Source organism: Lissotriton vulgaris, chromosome 10 (assembly GCF_964263255.1).
Source record: "Lissotriton vulgaris chromosome 10, aLisVul1.2, whole genome shotgun sequence".
Taxonomy (NCBI): domain Eukaryota; kingdom Metazoa; phylum Chordata; class Amphibia; order Caudata; family Salamandridae; genus Lissotriton; species Lissotriton vulgaris.
This window is the reverse complement of record NC_141698.1, coordinates 1,000,687,871-1,000,704,351: the sequence shown is the minus strand read 5'-3', so window position 1 is coordinate 1,000,704,351 and position 16,481 is coordinate 1,000,687,871.

Genomic DNA, 16,481 nt, shown 5'->3' with positions numbered 1-16,481 from the left:
CAAAGGCGGCAACATTGTCCTATGGCCGCTGGCCATGCACCAAGAGGAAGCCAGGTTGCAATTAAAGACAAACACTGTTATCAGAGGGACGATGAGGGTACACTTTTGACCATCACCATGAAATTCCATCAGCAGTTAGACGAATGGAGACCAGTTGATCTTATATCACAGGCAGAGTACAAGTTCCTCAAAAAGGATTCACCAGTTATACCAGTGTTGTATCTTATACCAAAGATACATAAAAATGTGAAATAACCACCAGGCCGACCTATAATCTGGGCATTATATACAAATCCTCTACACACGTTTAAAAGTGAATACATACATTTTCATAAAAGATCACAATAATGCTTGTCATTGTATTTCCAGATGTCTTTTATTTGAATTTTAAAATATTTATTTAGCGCACTCATACCGGGACGGTTTCATGGCGCTAGATGGCGGTGAACCAGTAGAGACAGAGAGGGAAGCTAGACTCCTAGGGATCTGTAGAACAGGAAAGTCTTGAGGTGTTTACAGAATTCCAGATAGGAGGTTGAAGCTCTGAGGGCAAAAGGAAGCGAGTTCCAAAAAGATGGAGCTAGAACCGCAAATCTCGTCCCCCCGGACTTCTGCTTCCTGAAACGGGGAACTGACAAGAGGGCCTGGTGAGAGGAGCGGAGCTCTCTGGCCGGAAGATAAGATGATATAGCTTCACAAAGGAAAGCGGGGGCAGTCCCTGACCTAGCCTGATAGGTGATGCAGCCCAACTTGAAAAGAGCCCTCTCCTTCACCGGTAACCAGTGCAGAGACTGCAACAGAGGGGTGGCATGGTGAAATTTAGGGAGACCGTAAATCAGGCGGGCAGCCTGATTTTGTATCAATTGAAGCCGGCGGATCAGGTAGTCTGGGGCGCCATTATAGACCACATTCCCATAGTCAAGGCGCGATAGCACCATGGCCATGAGAATGAGCTTAAGGGCGGGAGCAGAAAAAAAACGGGAAACCTTACAAATGGTGCGAAGGGAAAAGAAACAGGAAGACACCACTGAGTGAACCTGCGTGTGAAGAGAAAGCTGGGAATTAATAAAGATGCCCAGGGTTTTGACCTTAGGAACCGGTAGGGGAGGGGGACCAAGTGAGTGGGGCCAGAAGGAAGGGGACCAAAGACTGCAACCACTCCCCGTCAAAACCAATTCGGTTTTTTCAGGGTTCAGTTTGAGGTGGTTGCAGTTCATCCAATCTTGGATGAAAAGCATCACCCTCTGGAAATTCTGGGCAGAGGTGGGGGAGTGGGAGAGGTTAAAGATAAGTTGGAGGTCGTCGGCGTAATTGAACACCGAGACCTCCATCTGCTGTAAAGAAAAAATGAGGGGTGAGATGTATAAATTAAATAACAGGGGAGACAAGGAGGAGCCCTGGGGAACGCCGCAAGTCACTCTACGAGGAGGGGCAGCAAAGTCCGCCAGATGGACGGCCTGTTCCCTGTCCGTTAAAAAGGACCGGAGCCAGGCATGGGCCGTACCCCCAATGCCCGCCGCCTCGACACGGGTCAACAGAATGTCATGATCCACCGTGTCGAACGCGGCGGACAGGTCTAACAGGACCAGGGCCTGGGGGAGGCAGATGTCAATGCCCTCCCTAAGTTTGTCCATCACCGAAACTACCACCTTCTCGGTTGAGTGCAGCGGGCGAAAGCCCGCCTGACGAGAGGAAAGGCGGCCAGTGGACTCCACAAAGGAGCTCAGGGTCCCGGTAACATGAGCCTCTGAGACCTTCGCCAGGTAAGGGAGAAGGGAAATGGGACGGTAGTTTGCCGGCAGAGATGGGTCGGCACCTGCCTTTCTCAGGATCGGAAAGATAACTGCTGATTTGTGGGCGTTTGGGACAATGCCAGTTTTGAGGGAATGATTGATTAATGTGAGTGGAGGGGAGTAGCAGCTAGAAAAGATCTCTTTCAGGGCAAATGCCGGGCCAATGTCCTGGGGTGAACCCGATTTTACCCGGGCCAGTAAAGGGAGGAGAGTTTCTCGTGTCAGGGGGGGAAGCTGAGTGAGGAGTGGAGCAGAGGGGAGCGGGTGAACAGTGATCGATGTCGGGAATGAAGGAGGGATGTTGGCCTTAATGAGAGCTACCTTCTCAATAAAGAAGGAGTGAAGGGAATTACTGAGTGATTGAGACGGGGGGATTTTAGAAATCGCCCTGTCAGAGGCAGCGAGCTCATGTACTGTAGCAAATATTTCCTTGGATTGATTTTCCGCTGCCAGAATTCTACCAGAGAAATACTCAGTTTTTGCTTTTAATATGTCCCTTTTATATTCATTGAGTACCAGGCAATAATTTGCTTTAAGGAGGGGGCAGTAGGTGCGTCGCCACGCTCGTTCTGCTCTGCGCGCCGGCAACTTCTTTTCCCTGAGGAAGGGAGTGAACCATCTGTTGGCAGCGTGGGCGCGTTTAATAGCCACTCTCTTAAGGGGAACAATACTGTTGCACGCCTTTAGCAGCCAGTTGTTGATGGCTGCGAGCTGAGTAGGAGGGGATAGATCACTAAGCTCAGGGCTAGATGCAGCAAGGGAAGAGCAGACATCGGGAAGGTCAGCCTTGTCCCACTTTCTAACCCAGGTGTTATTCAAGAACTTAAGCCTTCTTAGCCAACACATGTTTCATCGCTGTTACAGGGGATTACCCCACAACTTCTTCAGGGCTAAGGGAATATATAAACAAGTACTTGTTTATGTATGCAATGGTAGTAAGGAAACTTTATCTTTTCAAATTATTCACAAAGTGACTGCGGTTACTTGTGTGAATGATGCTTTTCGTACAACTCTTTTGTGTATCAATTTATCAATGGGGGAAAGACAGAACAAAAAAAGGCCCCTGTCGTTTATGTTATCGTTATAAGACATACAAGTACAGTTGGTATTCGAGACTCCATTATATGATTAATCCTGTGGTTGGCAAGGTGCGGGCATGCAATCAACCCTTTGGTTTTATAAGCCTGAGTTTATTCATTAATTCTAATTCATTATATTCGTGGCAAAGTAGTGCTCCTTCATGCTGTCACTCAATAGTAAATACATACTGATTATATTGTGTAGTTAAACATGTGTAATAATAATAATAATAATCCACATTTGTAAAGCGCACAATCACCCGTTAGGGTCTCTAGGCGCTGGGGTACGTCGGGAAGATAAGGCAAGCTATTGCCCAGAGTCACATGGTGCTGGGCTAATCTGCCGCCGGTGCCGGGGATCGAACCGTGATCCCCAGATTCCGGAGTCAGTCGCCCTAGCCGCTGCGCCACACCTCTTCCGGATGGAAGTGTATGGGGACATATTTTGTTGAAATACGATACCTGAGGTCAGTTTCAAGTAGTCTCTAAATAATAGAGAAAAGAGCACATAAGCAAAAGAATGGCAATCAGTACATTCTAATACGGTGTACTTGGTCACCATGAAGGATCCCCCTAATTATTTCCGGTGATAATTCCAACCCAGAAGGGGTTCCTATAATTTCTGCGCCTGGAGAAGTAGACTATTTAGTCTTGTGTCCGAATATCTTAATGTGCTTCCAAGTGTAAGGCAGTTTCTTTTAGAAGAAATGCCCCATCCTAAAGTGAAATTAACAATATATTAATATTATTATCCCTTATTTGTCTGTCTAGTATTTTTACTATAATAAATCAGTTTTTTCAATCCTTACCGGCAGTATTAGGTAGAACCCCTTGAATCTCCAGGCCGTGGCGTATTCGCTGTGCAAATCAGCAGTCTGCAGCCGGCCACCCTGGCCTTGTCTTAAGTAATGGAGATTCAAGGGTGGACTAAACCAAAGGTGGCCCTGGGCTACCATTTTGGTGTTTGTTTTTTTCCAATCTTTCAGGAGTCCAGTGAGATCATTGCAAAAAATCCCCTTTTTTTGGGCCTAAGGGGTTTTTCCTCTGGGTCCCAATCATGGGGCCTGGGGGGGTAGGGTATCCCTACCCTGCCCTCGTATATCATTTTTATAATACAAGTTTATGACAGGGGACATGTAATGGCTGCAGTAATATTTTTCTCATGTTACCAGCAGCCAATCAGAGCGCTTGCTCCTGCAGTAGTCTGACGTTCGCAGAAACCATATGGCCCAAGGGAAACATAGCTCCCTGGGCCAATCAGAACACTCAATTTTTTTTAATTGAGTTTGAGGACCATTATGAGAGTCCCTCGAACCTAACCGTCCAGATATACAAATATTTTTAAGACTTAATTTCTCAGAAACTACTGAACAAATGTATAAACAAATCACAAAAGCATAATCTGGTGGGCAAAAATCTAGCTTCCTACCAGATTTGGTGTGATTTAATTCAGCAGTTTTTGCTGTGGTCCTGCCTAAAGCAGTATATGTAAAATGCATGGAGATTTTGCAATTATACTGCGAAAGGCTGACTAAAGCTGGACTTTTGTAAGGTGTATGAGTCAGCGGATGGCACAGGTATACAGAGATTGGTGGTTTCAACGTGCCAATGAATTGTATGTGTTCTGCTTTCATTCTCATTGTCTGAAATCACCTGCCTTCCATTGCCTTCCTTGTTTTCTTTCTTGTTGTCTTCACACATTTCCCTTTCCCTTCCCTCTCAAGGTCTAACTTTGCCAATGCTTGTTTGGTTTGATATAGGTTAATCTTAGGTTCCTGTTCCAGGAGGGCAAAACACTGGATGTAGCCTAATGATAAAGTATAACAAAACGCATTCTAATGTGGGTACCGGTGCATGTGTGGAGCGCACAGGTGATCAACATTTTCAGGTCTGGGAAGATAGTGCAGCTGTCACCAGATGTGATCAATCGAACAAAGAACTTTCAGAAGTATTACAGAGTGAGTGACTGTTCATTCAGCAAGGTGTCTGGCTAGAGCAGGCTCATTAACATATATGAAGTATCACGTCAAGCTCTTGTGTTACAACGGGCTGGAGCTTGGTCATTCGGCCATACACATTCCACTGTGATACTGTTTAACAAGGTCTCCTAGATAATTGTAGTGTTTGTTCTTCTCTGGTAGCTGTACACAGGGGGGAGCAGTGATGAGGATCATATTGCTGTTTTCCAGCTCCAGTACCCGCCCCATTCCCTCTCCATCATTGACTTCAGAGTGCAGGTGTGTTGGAGGTCAGTATGGGATGTCTAAGGCTAAATGCATTTTACCTACCTTTCTTATGGCATTCCTTGAAAGAATGGAGTTTTCTCTTACTTGTTCCTAGAATGCACGGCTTTTGATTGCTAAGGTTAAATATAATAAGCTGTGCTGCCTGTTTCTTGAATGCTAACATGCTGTGATAATTATATTTCATAAAGGAAAAAAACTTCACACTCATTTGTAGCACCTTATCTAAATAGTTAAAAACATATGTACCTGTCCAGTGCACTAGTTTTGGGAAAGCAGGTGCATAGGCCAATAACAATCCAGCAAACTGGATAGTACTTCTTGGGACCAGTACCACCTCCAGCACCCCAATCCAAACAACAAAATCCTGTTACCACCACCTTGCTGCAGTACCATGACTACAATATTGCCATGTCAATGCAACCATGACATGGCACCACCCACATCACTACACTGCTGCCTCATCACTGCAATGCACTGCCTCTTTAGCCTGCACTTCTGCTTCAGAACACTACAGGACCAGCCCCACCACTGCAGAAGTACCACTGCTACCCACCATTGGGCTACAACATAGCTATGGATTACCTCTTCCAGTATTATACTATCCTCCACACCACAGCATTGTACTCCAACCCCAGCACCACAATGCCACACACTAGCACATCACTTCTATTTCCCAAAGACACATTAACGCCACTCAGGCATAATCAATCAATCAATCAATCAAAGCATTTGTATAGCGCGCTACTCACCTGGAGAGTCTCAAGGCGCTTGGGGGAGAGGGGTCCGCTACTGCTCAAACAGCCAGGTCTTGAGTTGCTTCCTGAAGGAGAGGTGGTCTTGGGTTAGGCGGAGGTGGATGGGGAGGGAGTTCCACATCTTGGCAGCCAGGTAGGAGAAGGATCTTCCTCCCGTTGTGGCTCTTCGGATGCGGGGGATGGTGGCGAGGGCGTGGCTGGTCGATTGTAGCTGGCGGGTGGGAGTGTAGAAGGTCAGGCGGTCGTTGAGGTATCTTGGGCCTTGGTTGTGGAGAGCTTTGTGTGCGTGGGTGAGGAGTTGGAACGTGATTCTCTTGCTGACGGGGAGCCAGTGCAGGTTTCTCAGGTGTTCGGAGATGTGGCTGTGTCGGGAAATGTCCAGGATGAGGCGTGCTGAGGCGTTCTGGATGCGCTGGAGTCTTTTGTTTAGTTTGGCTGTGGTTCCGGCATAGAGGGAGTTGCCGTAGTCCAGTTGGCTGGTGACAAGGGCCTGGGTGACCGTCTTCCTGGTATCGGTGGGGATCCACCGGAAGATCTTACGAAGCATGCGTAGGATGTTGAAGCACGACGAGGAGACAGCGTTGACTTGTCTGGTCATGGAGAGGGAGTAGTCCAGGATGAAGCCCAGGTTGCGTGCGTGGTCTGTAGGTTTGGGTGCGCTGCCCAGGGCAGGGGGCCACCAGGAGTCGTCCCAGGTGGAGGGCGAGGATCCCAGCATGAGGACTTCCGTATTATCTGAGTTCAGTTTCAGGGTGCTGTTCATCATCCACTCGGCTACGTCTTTCATTCCTTCGTGTAGGTTGGTTCTGGCGGTGGCGGGATCGTTGGTGAGGGAGAGGATCAGCTGGGTGTCGTCGGCGTAGGAGATGATTTTGAGGTTGTGTTGGCGTGCGATGGCCGCAAGGGAACTCATGTAGATGTTGAACAGCGTGGGGCTGAGTGATGATCCTTGTGGTACGCCGCAGATGACTTCAGTGGCCTCGGATCTGAACGGGGGAGGCAGACTCTCTGTGTTCTTCCGGCGAGGAAGCAGATGATCCACTCCAGTGCCTTCTCCTGGATTCCAATGTTGTTGAGGCGCTGCACTAGGGTGCGGTGGCAGACCGTGTCGAACGCCGCGGAGAGGTCCAGGAGGATGAGGGCCGCTGTTTCCCCGTTGTCGAGTAGGGCTCGGATGTCGTCGGTGGCTGCTATGAGGGCGGTCTTGGTGCTGTGGTTGGCCCGGAAGCCGGACTGCGAGTGGTCGAGGGATCCATTTGTCTCGAGGAAGGCGGCCAGCTGTCTGTTGATGGTCTTCTCAATGACTTTGACAGGAAAAAGAAGGAGCGAGATGGGGCGGTAGTTTTTGAGGTTGGTGGGGTCCGCTGATGGTTTCTTCAGAAGGGCGCTGAGTTCGGCGTGCTTCCAGCTCTCTGGGAAGGTGACGGTGTCGAAGGAGGCGTTGATGATGTCCCGTAGATGGGGCGCGATGACGGAGTCGGCCTTGTTGAAGACGTGGTGGGGGCAGGGGTCGGTTGGAGATCCGGAGTGGATGGTGTTCATCGTGCGGATGGTGTCTTCGGTGTTGACCGGGGTCCAGGCGCGGAGGGTGGTGGTGGGGGGCGTTGGTACGGTCGTAGGGTGCGTCGGCTGTGTGCTGAAACTGTTGTGTATGTCTGCGATCTTGCTGTGGAAGAACGCGGCAAGCCAGTTGCAGAGGTCTTGCGAGGGAGTGATGTTGTTGTTTCCGGCGCTGGGGTTGGAGAGCTCTTTGACGATGTTGAAGGGTTCCTTGCTGTGTACATTCTCATGCCAGAATAGAAAAACTCCTTCATTTTGTTGTATGAGTGACTGCAGTTAGGACAAAGCTAACTTTAAATGACAACTAATAAAACATTATTTTAATGAAAAAATCTGCTCTAACAATTCCCCCGGATTATTTTTTTACCAAACTACTCTAGACTAATCCACAACAATCCATCCATTAGTTTTCCTTCTTCAGGTTTTCTTTCTGAAAGGCTTTTATTCGATCATAGACTTTTGCTTTACAGTCATCCATCTCAGTCTCAATCTCTTGCTCTTTCCTTTCCTAGTTTGTCGTCTTCTTCCTAGACTTACAATTTAACCCTCTATTTAAATAAACAGCTTCTAAAAATATGTTATTATTAATATTAGACCCGACAAGATCAAAATTAGCATACTTAAAGGTTTTAGAAATGTAATCATTCCATCACCAATAAGTTTCATGCCATGGGGTACTTTCATGAGGACATATCAACCATGCATGGTCTGTCAAAACAGAAGCACAAGAAAAGTTGCACAGTGACCTCCAAGTAACTTGATGACTTCCAGTGGCGGCCAGCACGGATCTGGGGTGGTGCGCCAGGGGGACAAGGGGGAAATAATAGTAAAAAACAAAAACAAATCACTTACCTCTTCACTGCTCTGTCCCACGTCATCTCTCCTTCGCCGAACAGGAAGCAGCCAGGCTCCCCTGAGCCTATCACAATACTGCAATGCAACATTGTGATTGGCTCCCCTAAACCACTCACAATGCTGCAATGCAGTGCTGTGATTGGTCTAAGTGCTGTGGGCCGGTCGAAGCATCTTGCACACTTTAGTGTACTAAGCACTCCTCCCCAGCTATGTCAGTAGAGCAGCCCCGCCCTCATGCTGCCGCAGCAGGCAAGAATAAAATGATAACAACATTGCGTTATTAGCATTTTATTTTTTCTTTCTTTTACTGCTACACAGCAGCAGTGGGGCGATGCTCCTCCGCCTTAGCGGAGGAGCCGCCACTGATGATATCACAGAACCTAATAGTGGCCGAGATCGGGATTAGACAGTGAGTTAGTACATTGCTTTAATATGCAATTACTGTTAAGGATACAATCGGATTGAAGGAGAATTACCCACTCCCAAGCAATATTACCTGGATCACTGTGCCAAAAGACTTGACCATAAAAGTCATAAACCTGCTTTTCTAATATTTCAATCAAGGAAATGTCACTGAGGAGTTTGAATCGATAGATTTTACGGGGGGTGTTAAATTTTATTTAAGTGTGTAATTTTTGTGTGAGAAATTATTTTGAGTATTAATGCTTTTTATGATGGATTCTAGTCGAACCGATGATACTGCATGTAACATGATTTAATATGAAACAGTTGTTTCACATTTTTATGAAGTCCCAATCTTGATGAATATGGTAGCTGTTCCAATGTACTATTCATCTCTCTCCTGCTCATTCCCCCTCGCATTCAGTGCCCCTGTGCTGCTTCTCTCTGCACAGTCTTTACAGACGACAGAACACTGTGACCTAACTAGTTATTTTCCTTAGAGCGCATGCATTGTGAATGGACTTTTCCTTGTGTTCTGAAAGTGTCTGCTTTGCAAGGTCCTTCAGCTTTATTTCCGATGTGTCCCAGCAAGAAAGATCGGTGTGTGGGCAATTGTTTTACTGTTTCAAATGATTCATAATGAGTTGTACATCTCCGAACAGCAACAGTGCAGGAACTGCTGGAGCCTTTCTTAAAAGTGGGTTAGTATTATGTGCATTATTATTAAGCTGCGATTTCTGATTTGTCCAATATGTGCTATCACTAGTCATGTCATGCTGAATTTGCAGTCTTGCTTATTATTAATGCTACAAATGTGTATCCAAAAAAACAGGTTTTGGGGGTGAGTGAGAGACTTATCTTTTTCAACTAGAGATGGTGTTGGTTTCCTTTGTGACACTGATAATTATATTTTAGATGACTTTCCTGTTCTTCTCGGGATGTTATATGCTTCTTTGTTGATTTTGCTGTTTATTGGGGACGTAAAATTATTCAGATTTTTGATTGTAAACTCTGTTTCTAGGTGTTCATGGCATTTAACTTTATTTCTGTTCCATTTGATTTTTTAGATTTTGTAATAAAACATTTTACTTTTTCCTAATCTAGAACTCAGTTATTTAGTGGTCCCAGTTGCTTATTTATTACTCTGCTAATTTATGTTGGGCCTGATGTTGAGGGGGTGGTATATTTTATCATAGGATCAAGACTGCTTGAGCGAAACTGCCAGAGGTAGATTTGGGGGTAATCTACATTTTCGTGTATTCATGCCCAATTCATTTGCTGGTGTACACACCTCCACTTGTAACCCAGGCTTAGAAAATCGGGCTGCAGACACTTAATAAAATGATTTGCAAAAGGTGAGGATGGAAACATGGAGTCCTGCCAACATGCATAGATTTGACAACTCTACGATCAAGGCTTCTTGTAGTAGAGATGAATAGGAGTGTGTGTAGTGAAAATGAAGGTAAAATAAGCGATCCCTGATCAGGGACTCCAGGCCGCCATAGTCATGAGTTCCCAGGGAGAACTACCAGGCCATGTGTGATGGGCAGGGATTTGGTTTCAGGGATGTGAGACACCACAAATGCAATCTTGGCTTGGTAGTTGGTCTGGGGGCCCAGTGGGGGGGCTGCTATGACAGTGTCAGTCTTTCTAATCATTCTCATTTTACTATGAGCTTTTAACTTGTTCATTTTTTTGTAGGGTAAACCTAAATATATATAGTGACTAGTTTACCAAAAATCTAGAAAACATGCACCCACAGAAGCAGTCCTTGAATGTGTGTTAATTTACTACTTTTTGGAATTCACAAACATTACAGTGGAAGGCTTTGAAAGCTGTTCCAGTCTCAGGTTTCCAGGCATACTTCTGGCAATCAAACATCTTAAAGGTGATGGCATAAGTGCCAATCACTCTGGGTAGCATTCCAACCCATCGTTTTTTCGCCTAATTTGCCATTGTAGGCAGAGCCACCTCCGCCCCCCCGCCCTAATGCAAATCAATTCTGACCCTGCTCCCCATGGGCAGAGCCCATCCCAGACCTTGGTCATGTCACCCCTTCGTGGCCTACCAGCTTTTCAGTTGGAAAGTTTAAGATTCATACCCCCTAATCTCACTGACTAAGCTACACCCCTGAATACTAGTGATACTTCACCGTGCAGCAATGCCTGAAAGCTGTAAAGAAAGCTGCTCAATATCAAAACAACTTAAAATATCAGGCACCGCCGAAGCAAAGCTATTGAGCTTGTGGGAATAATGTGGCAGGATGAGTATGTAGATAACTTTAATTCTGTCAGTCAGTATTGTGTAAAGCAAGTAGCAGAGACGGGCATCATTAAAATTTCAGCCGCTGCTTGAAATTTCTGCTGGACACCAAGACAGAAATGGAACACCATTGTCCGAGTAAGACTTCCACACTGGTATTGTCAAGTGGTTTGACAACTTCGGAAAAATGACTGCAAAAGCCTGAGGGCCTTTTGAAGAGCACACTGAGCGAAGTCATGTTTCCCACCAGAAACCCCACAGCAAAGCTGCCCTACCTCCCCGTTGTCTATCACTGGAGGGGTTTGGTCCTACGGGGCCTGGCTGGACAACATACGTTAATCAAGAAACAAAAGTGCCAGGGCTCGGTTTCAGATCACAACAGCTTATTTATTCAGCTGATGTGTACCGTACCTTTCATTATTTCGTGAAGGTGTACATTTGTCATTGTTTCAAATTTTCAAAACATATTTACATTTTATGCGAGCTACAGAGGATTAAACATTCCTTTTACTGTGGAAACAATACAAACACAATTTCATAAATTACAATGCTTTCTGTATGTTCTGACAAAAACAAATAAATGGACATTCATATATGGTTGCACTTTCACTGTTTCAATATAAAACAAACATTGAATCATATACACCAGGAATTATTCAGGTACTGATCCAATGGGCAAGTAGTCATTGTTACATGGACCAGACACAATGGGCAATATGACTTTAATTGCATCGCCCTATACTTTTGTGCTAACCCTTAACATTTGGGTTGCCTCTTTTAAACAGCCGAAAAGCCGACGCGTTTCCAAACCCTTCTTTTAGTCAACAGGGTTCTTCTTCAGGGCTGAGCTGTATACCTATGGTGTAAAATTGGGGGACATTTAGTATCTCCTTTTCTCTAAACTGTTTAATTTACATCTTATGTAGGTAAAACCTTAGGGGGATTTTTACCTTTTTTCGGTGTTGTTGGCTGTTGTTTTCAAAAGCGGGGCATCAGTTAACCTGGATTTTCACCATTGCCTAAATAAAATTAAAGGATGGTGGTTTTATGAGTATGTAAAGTTCTGGCACTTGTTTGCACATTCTGTGTCCAAGTTTGCGGTGCGCTATCACTTACTTGTTTTGTGTGCTTCTAATCAATCATTGACTTGAGGTGACCGTTTGTAGGAGTCTATTGGGTGTTCCGCGATGATTTCATTCTGTTTGAATGAAAATTAAGGTCAGTCCGCGGATGAAAAGATGCTCGAATTTTGAACACGCGTTTAAATTCTATCATGCTTACTTTTGTGTGGCGCGGTGTGGAACCCAGGCGCTGCTACACTTTTGTTCGTTTGGACGGTTGTGTCTCAAGACCGGTTCAAAGTTCTGTGAAATGAACACAAGGGTAGCTACCATTACTTAGCGGTCATGCCTATGTTTAAACTACGCTTCGGTCTGTTCGTTACAGACTTCTTACCTCTGTCTCTATGTCTCTAACGCAGTGCTCGGGGCTCCGTGTGTCGCGTGACTGTCACTCCTTACGCTGCTATTCAAGTCAGGTTTAAACACCCAGTGGAACTCAATTTCCTGTTTAAATATGCTGCTAGGCATTGTGGGACTTGAAGTGTTCCAAATGTATTCGCTTGGTTGTGTGTTCAATTTTTTGCTAAATGACAAAGTGTTTAGCGCATTAACTGACATTTTATTAGTTTATGCTTCTTGGCAAGCGGTGGGTTAACAGGTGGCTCAATAATTTGATCTTTGTCATTTCGTTCAACCCGTCCATCACACAGTTGAATTTAAGAATCAAATAAGCTTCTTTTTTCAGTAACATCGCATCGATGTTTCCTCCTCTAGGAGGAACTTTCATAGCTTGTAGTATTGTCCATTTGAATTTGTTTTGCAATTTGAGAATCCTTTATGTGTCTATTGAGAACAAAAAAAGACACTAAACCCCTTGAAAGGCCGGTATGTGTTACCACATTCGGGCCATACACCAACAAGCTGAAGTCCATTATTTTAACATGATGCAGGCCTCCAGAACCTCCAGTCCGCCTTCACGAACCAGAATCATAACCTTAAACTGGATAGCCAGGTGTTAAACGCTATAGGCATTGAGGAAACAGGTGACCTTTGCGCCCCCCTGCTGTTGCACTGCTATAGTGAGGATACTGTCCTCTCAAGGAAGCATGGTTCAACATTTTTAACCAGGTAATCCAAAGTGATCTGTAGTGATCCACGGCATTTTTAGTCAATTATTCATCCATCTTTCTTATAATCACTCCGGAGACAGCGATAAGAACTTAGAATGTTTTATTTTATTTTGCATTTTCAAATGTCTATTGCTGCCATACGAGCTTTAACAAAGACACGTGCTTATAACATTCCATTAAGCCGGCATTGTCACAACAACTCATTGCATTTCGAACAGTTAAAGTTCTTCCTCAGGGGTACCGAAAGTCAATCAGAAAGAACTGCATGAGCAAACAATACAATACATTTAGTGCATAAGCTAAATCATAGCGACTGCTGCAACAACCCTGAACCCTCAACGAAGCCACCTTTAATATTCACTGTGAAAACAAAAAAGTTTATTTAAAAAACATTTCCTCCCCACCTTCCTTAACGAACATGCCTGCCTCATGTGAAAACTGATAATGTCTCTACTTAAAAAAAATATAAACCTTGCTCCCACCCTTTAGGAATGCCCATCTACGCAACCTCAATTCTTTTACTTCATCGGGCCGTAGCCGGCAGTTACTTATGTGCTTGTCTTCTGTTATCTAGCAACACTAGCTCTCCACTTCTCATGACCGGTCTTATAGCCTCCTCTCGCACGTTTGTCTGATTAGTGCCTAATTGGACTAACCTCGTGACCTGTGTTGAGGTTCCTAAAAAAATGAACTGGTAACTAGCATCCCCATAATGCACCCCCCCCCACCATCATAGTCAAACTTTATAGGCAGGCATCAGCCATGCCTAAGGGCACCCCAACCCGGCCTCAGGATATAGCATCATCTTCCAGGCCTATGGACACTTAATCCAGGCCTATAAATACATCACCAAGGCTTCTGGATATACCAAAGTGTTCAATGGCCACAACAGCCAGTACTTGGGACACACCAGCCAGGTCTCTGAAAACACCAGCCTGATCTATGAACACAGCATCTGGGGCAGAGCCACCTGCCTGTCAACTGGGAACTCCACTCAGGCCTCAAGCTCCTATCTTCTCATGTCTGACGCAGAACCACCTCTTCTACTTCATTAAGCTCCTACTTCTGTGGTTCTCACAATCCTTTTAGTTAAAGGGCATTTTTATTCAACAGCCACATCTTTTGAGGGACCTCAAACTACCTTACTAAGAAAGCACCCAGAGTTTTCTAGAGTTCCAGACAAATGCATGAGTAGCTCACAGAGACCATTTTTAGGTCGAAGATGCGCTGTCTGGCTTGCAAAGACATCTTGTGGACATTCTGAAAGCTTTCCTGGAATGCATTTCGCCCATTGCTTACATTGGCTTTGTGGTTAATAACTATATTTGCTTTCTTTCTATTTGCTGGCTTTATATGTTTTAGGCAGTCCAGTATATCTTTGTCCCTTTGTACAGTTTGTTTACTGTATTCTTCCACAAGTGCTCACTTTCTGTAAACTAGCTTTAAATTTTGTTCTCCTCTGGTCATATTTGCTGTGCATTCAAAGACAAATGTCAAATAACAGGATCAGTCTTCTGAGGGAGCTTGGCGTTCACTTTTCTGTCTCTGACGTCAAAGTGAGAGGATTTATGTGACAATCCTGCTGTGTGGCCAATGAGAGGAAAGGCTATAGGATGTTGTTTTTTCTAGCACACAACACAATTTAAATATCTGTAAATCAAATGTGCAAATATTTCAGAATATATTACAATTAGAAAAGCACAAATGAGACACATTTTCTTGTAATTTTGAATTGTTGTGAAAACAAATATGATCAAAGCAAATCAATGCACTTGGTGATGGCTTTTCCACACATCGTTAGTCTGCTGTAACATTTTATTAGTAAAACTGTATGTCTGTCCAAATGTAATGGTCCTTTCAATTGAAAATGGGATGTCTGTACCGGTGTCAGCATGAAGGATCCTCAGGAACAGTAACCCCCCAAGCCCACCTTACGGCATTTCGGGTTTTGACAACCGAATGAACAGCGGAACAGGGTGCCCAGATGGGGGAAGGGAATTAGAGTGGGTGCACCAGGGAAGGAGACTTGAAAACCAAACAACCACAAAACCATGTGCCAATGCTTAATTTGCATGGCGACTTTCAAGTAATTTCAGCAATAAATCATTTGGTATAAAATAATACTCTAGCACAGCTGTGCTTGATGAAGATACAACCTCACAATACCTTAAATATATATATATGTTCTTATTGCTATGTGCACATAAAGGTTGGTTGTTTGAAATTCCGCAAACTGCAGATCGTGTGGAACTTCTGTTGTGTCTTGAATTTCAAATTATGAGTTGATAGCTATACCTTGTTACACAGGCCTGCTGTCTCTTCTTATCAGAAAATCTCTTGTGTTTTTTGTTGACAGCAATTACATGTCTTCTTGTTTGTTTAGCAATATGAGCCAAATATTTAATGAGACCAGTTACAGCAGGGACTGAATCATTCTTGATGAGTAGTACCACTGGTAAATAAAGGGGATGATAACCAAAAGTAGTGTAAAAACGTGAAAACTCAGTACAGGACTGTGGCACTAGATTATATGCAAATTCTGCACGCCAAAGCATTGCCTTCCATGACCGTGGAGATTCCCGTACAAAACAAGAGAAGTATTGCTTAGTGCACTGATTTAACCCTCTCCGTGTGTCCATCACTTTGTGGATGGAAGCTGCTGGACAAACAAGATCGAATTCCTAGGTTAGCACACCAAGCCTTTCAATATTGAGATGTAAACTGCGTCTCACAAACTGACGTGATGGTACGAGGGAGACCATGTGACTGAACCACATGTGCCAACAAGAGTTGAGACAGGCGAGGAGCTATTGGAACACAGATATAGACTATAAAATATGCTCATTTTGACAATTGATCAACCACCACCATAATCATATCATAATGCTTGGATGATGATAATTCAACGAAGAAGTCAATAGAAATATCCTCTCAGATACAATCTTGAGTGCTTAATGGAAGGAGAGACCCTTTTGGTTTGGAGCGATCTGCCTTGGCCTGGGCACATATGTCACAATTGGTTATATACTGTTTTATATCAGCTGTAACCCCAGGCCACTAAAAATGGCATAATACAATTTCTGGTGTCTTAGCTCTACCCGGATGTCCAAGCATGGCTTACGTTCTTAAGTCTGCTGTGGGTACATAGATTTGAGTCCCCTGAAAAGGTACCCCTACTTCAGTCTTCCTATGAGGGGCCAGGGATACCCATTTAACTAGATCCACTAAGGTATTGCCTTTTGAATATTTTCAAGAAACCTCTGGATAGTGTTAGTTCCTATTATGTGATGTGGTGGAATGATAAGAGACAAAGCCTTCTCCTTCTGCTTACAGTCCTC